Source organism: Mus pahari, chromosome 19 (assembly GCF_900095145.1).
Source record: "Mus pahari chromosome 19, PAHARI_EIJ_v1.1, whole genome shotgun sequence".
NCBI lineage: Eukaryota > Metazoa > Chordata > Mammalia > Rodentia > Muridae > Mus > Mus pahari.
This window is the reverse complement of record NC_034608.1, coordinates 72,094,907-72,100,213: the sequence shown is the minus strand read 5'-3', so window position 1 is coordinate 72,100,213 and position 5,307 is coordinate 72,094,907.

Sequence of the window (5,307 nt, the reverse complement as noted above, 5' to 3'; positions counted from 1 at the left end):
TTTACCTAACTCGGTCAGATCTTGGTTCCACACAAGATTCTAGAAGCGTCTCTAGCTTGCTACAGAATACTGCCATAAGCGCTGCTGACGAAAATTCTAGAAAACCGTGTGCATTCTCCTTGTTCCAACATCAATGAAATGAAAATGAGAAATGCATGCTGTTTTAATTTTGCAGGTAAGAAAAAAAAAATCTCGAAAGAGAAGTGAGATGAGTAATTGTGACCTCCTTGTGAATACAATTGGATGTTGCAGTTTATTTCCAGGAATAACAGATAATTCTAAACTGTTTTGTGTGTGAGTTTATGAGTTTTGAGCATCTTTGAAATGCAATCAACTATTGGAGAGCCCCTTACATGGCTTTGGGAGAAACTCACTGCAGGACAATGCGATGGGTGACTGACATACTGTTAATACAACACATGCGGACTTCATTTTTTTCTTTCTTGTTGTCTGAGTAAAACCTGCAGCCCTGGCAAGGGAGGCCAAACCCCTGGATCCTCACCACAAATCCCCCTGTGACAGAAGGCGGTCTCTGGGCAGTGACCAGACGACCTGAAACTGCAGCATCAAGCATCGGGGTACTCATCCATTCTGTGCATTTTAATCATAGAATGTACATCATGTTAAACTTCTGCAGAAGTAATCATGAGACATTTGTTACATGGTTAAGATTTTTTTTATTTTTGTATGATGCCTTTGTTGGAGGAAATCCCTTTGGTGTGAAACCTATCTGGCAGATTTAAAAATAAAATCATAAACTAGTATTAACTGGTATTGATACTTGCTGCACATAACAATGTTTATGATGTTATTATGACAACATTGGTATTGAGCTGAGTATTGATAACTGGTATTCATTATAATTGATATTGGTACATGTTTTCATTAAATACAATATAATAATTTTATAAAAGTACATTCATAGTATCAATACAAAGAACAATTTTACTAAATAAGCCGTATTCATTCAGTACTTTAGTGTCACTGATCATGCAATTTATTCATAAATTTATGAATAAAAATGGTATAATAAGTCAAATTTATTCTCACAAATTAGCTTAAAATTGCAAGTAAATATCAGGTCATGCTTATCTGTATAACTGTGCTTTAAAAGGTGAAAAATGATTTTTCTGTCCAACTGCTTTGACGCTTAAACAAATAGAGGGGAAAAGGAAACAGAAGGTAACCCGAGATCCTCAATTCTTTGTTTATTTTAATTTTTAAAATGCATTAGAGGGGAGGGAGGACAGCAGGAAAAAAAATTTCTCTTCAAATACTTTCCTTTGCAAACTGTCAAAAATCCCTTAGCATTCTTATAAGTGATTAACTGCTTGAGAAGAGACTGGAAACAATATCTCAGGTTTGTGTCCCCAAACATACACATTTCTGCGGTAGACTTTTAAAGTGTCAATACTAGAGAGGCAGCTCCGTGGACTCGTACCGGCACTACTTCTCCTTAGTTAATTTCTTGCCTGGAGAGTGGTTTGGGGGCGACAGAGTGGCGTCCCAGTTTCCCAGGTTGTTGCCCTGACAAACTGCAGCGGTGGTAAAGTCAAGGAGCCTGACAAAATCTCATTAATCATTTTAAATTAAACGCAACCATTCTGTCTTACCGCAGCCAGAAGGAAGACCCTCCCCCCAGCTTTAACAAATGAAAATTTGCTCAGTATAGATTTAGTATATTTTTCTTGTTGGCCTTTAATTCAATTAGACAAAAAAAAAATAACATAAAATAATCTACTTTTCTACACTTGAAAACAAAACATTTGTCTGAAACACGATTTAGCAGAGCAGGCAAGTGTCCTAAAAATATAACAAACTTTGAATTAAAATATATGAAAACATTCTGAGGGCCAACTGTTTCGGTAAATTAGGAATTAGTATTTATCTTTATTGTCTTTATATAGTTCAGTGAATTAATTTTGTTTTATCTAAAATATGTTATTTTAAACACTTTAAAAAGGAGATTAAAAAAAAAAACCCTGCAATGTGATTTGGTATGTTCTTTTCCCTTCCGTTTTTCCCTTTGTAAGTTTTGGTTTGTTTTAATTGGTAGTTGTGCCTTATCTATATATTTATACACATATTTGTGTACTTTTATACCTTTAAATGTAATTTCAATGAGTGGTTTTACGTGTTACTAGTAAACATCACAGGGATGGATTTGGACCCAGCTAACCAGTATGTTACACAGTATCTGATGCTTTTATGTAAATACATAACTGCCCCAAGATTAGAACATTCCAGATTCTTCTTTCTTTCTTTCTTTCTTTCTTTCTTTCTTTCTTTCTTTCTTTCTTTCTTTCTTTCTTTCTTTCTTTCTTTTCTTTATAGACAATAAATGTAGTTAATCATGGTGTGCTTACTTTGTTGTGTTTGCTATTATTTCCTGAAGATGGTTTCTTGGAAGAGAACAGATTCTTTTATGGATGCTTGACATGAACCCTGAGCTGTGGAATCAACAGTGATATTTAGATGCTGGAAAGCAGATTTCAGTTAGAAATGATTGCTATTTTAAATATTAAGACTTGTGAATAAGCTTGCTCTTGTGAGCATTATAGTCAGTGGTAATCATATTATCACACACAGAAAAGAATAGTTAAGAGAAGTAAAGAGAGAGAAGACAGTGACTTCAACTTCTGAAGTTAAAAGCAATTAAAGGAGGGACTGGGAAGGTAGCTTAGCACCTAAGTGCATGCATGGGCTGCTCTCACAGGGGAACTGGGTTCAGTTTCTAGCATTCACATGGTGGCTCATAATCATTGATTTCCATAGTCCCAGGAGATCCCTCACCCTCTTCTGCTCTTCTAGGGAACTAAATTCACATGGTACACAGACATGCACGCAAGCAAAACACTCATACATGTAAAAAATGCTAAATAAATAAAAGCAGGTAATGTGGTAATATTAAAAAAATTTTTTTTCTTTTTTTGGTTTTTCGAGACAGGGTTTCTCTGTGTAGCCCTGGCTGTCCTGGAACTCACTTTGTAGACCAGGCTGGCCTCGAANTGGGATTAAAGGCGTGCGCCACCACGCCCGGCAGTAATATTAAAAATTAAAGCACCAGTGATTGATCCAGTAACCTGAATGTAGGAGTCTTGGCGATTGAACATTGTTATACTTAATCTTGATGGTCAGCTCCATAAGCTCTTCAATCACCAGGGAAACTGGCTATTTGGAGTGGGAGGGCCCGCCATTCCATGGGTGTGATCCTAGGTTATATCGAAAGGAGAAAATGAGCCAATCACAAGAATTTATCACTCTCCTCTTCCTGGCTCTGGACACAATGTAATTTGCTTCAAATTCTTGCTACCATAATGTCTCCATCATGATGTATTGTACCCTTAAACTGTGAGCTGAAGAAATCCTTTCTTGAGTTGCTTTTATCCCAGAGTATTTTATTATAGAACCAGAAAGTAAAAGGTATGTGCATGTATGTTATGTGTGGGTGTGGTATATTTTGTGTGTGTGTGTGTGTGTGTGTGTGTGTGTGTGTGTGTGTGTAGAACACAAAAGTAGAAAGGGGACTATGAGAAGAGAGAAAGAGGTCTAAGCAAAGTGGGAAACTGTGGTAATGGAATGCATGTGATATATTTAAGAGCACAAAGGAGGTCAGCATGAGGTAATTGGGGGGGGAAGGTCACAAGGGGGCAAATAAAAACAAAGTACAGTGATAAATATGCATGAAAATGTCATAATGAAACTCATCACTCAGTAGCTAGCAAAATATCAGCAATAAATACCAAACAGTTAATTGAACAAAATGCTTTTGGTGACAAATTTGGAGGAAACTAAAAATATTTTAAGCACGTTCTCCTCCTCCTTCTCCTCCTCCTCCTTTTTGATTTTCCTCCCTCTCTTCTCTTTTGCCTCAATCTCTGTCTTTTACTCATTCTTTATTTTCCATCCTCTTTATTCGTCATTTCTCTTATTTCTTCCTCTCTCATTTCATTTGCCTTCCTTTGTCCAATTTCTTCCCAAATATGACTTGTATCATACAAAACATGACTGATGACTATATAAGAGTTTGTCCACTTGATTTGGCACATTGTAGACTTGAGACAACCCAGCCCTTATTGGGGAAGAAATTGTAGACAGGCTAAGAAGCACTTTTGTGGGTTTCAGCAGAGGTCAGATTACATATTGGACAAAAGAATAATTATTTAGTAATGATATAAAAGCCATTAGCATCCCTGTGACCATTGAGCCTCAAAGAACTCAGCCACAGATGGAAAGAGAGTCAAGAAGTCCGAGAAGAGACGGAGTAACTTAAGTGTGGACTATACAGTAAGTGTCAAGCTCAATATCCTTTTGCAGATGAGAAGGGACTGTGGATTGAACCCATCACCTCACACATGTTAAGCAACTTCTCTTATACCCCAAGCCCTCAGTAATCTTTTGGACTTTCTTCCTCCCTGTCCCTTACAATACTATTTTCCTCCAGTTTTTCTTAAGTTTTTTAAAGTTTCTTTTTCTGTCTCCCTTTTCTACCAAAATATAAAGTCCTATTTCTCAATTTTCATTTTTAATTTTTTAAAATTTTCTGTGTATGAGTGTTTAGCTGCATGTGTGTTCATGTACCACTTGAGTGGTGGCTTTCTTCAGAGGCCAGAACATGATGTTATATCTCCTAGAACTTGTGTTAGAGGCCACTATAAAACTGTCATATGGGTGCTGGAAATCGAACCCGAGTCTTGCGGAAGAACAGCCAGTACTCTTAACTGTTGAGCCATTTCTCCAGAGCCCATTATTCTCTTGGTTACATATTTTATTTCCTTTGTGTGCAGGGAAGTCAGAGGACCTCTGATCTCCATACCAGGATATGGCATGAATGTGAGAACACATACACAGTTATTCTGTGGAGTAACAAGAAAGTTAACAGCTATGCTTGGATGACAGGAACTGTGGATAATGCTGTGTAAATGTGACCACATGCATCATTAGCTTCTGGAATTGGTTTGTGGGAGGGATGTGCCGAACTTCAACACTACAGAATAGGGAAGCCCTGAAGTGCTATAGTCAGAGCTAAGGGAAGTGAGGGAGACCAGAATGCCAACCAAAGTACACACACACAGCAAATACTGGGCTTACAGGGTTTCAGAGGAGAACAGAGACGGGCATGAATGCAAGCCATCCATGGTGTAATCTGGAAACGCAGCTGGCACATTCTGTCTCCTTAAAGTAAATGAAGATAAATTTTAAAATAACTTTCTGTAGGCAGAGGAAATGTGACAATAGCACAACATTTAAGCAACAGTACAGTTACAGATCACTATTCTTTTGTTCTTTATATATATATATATATAT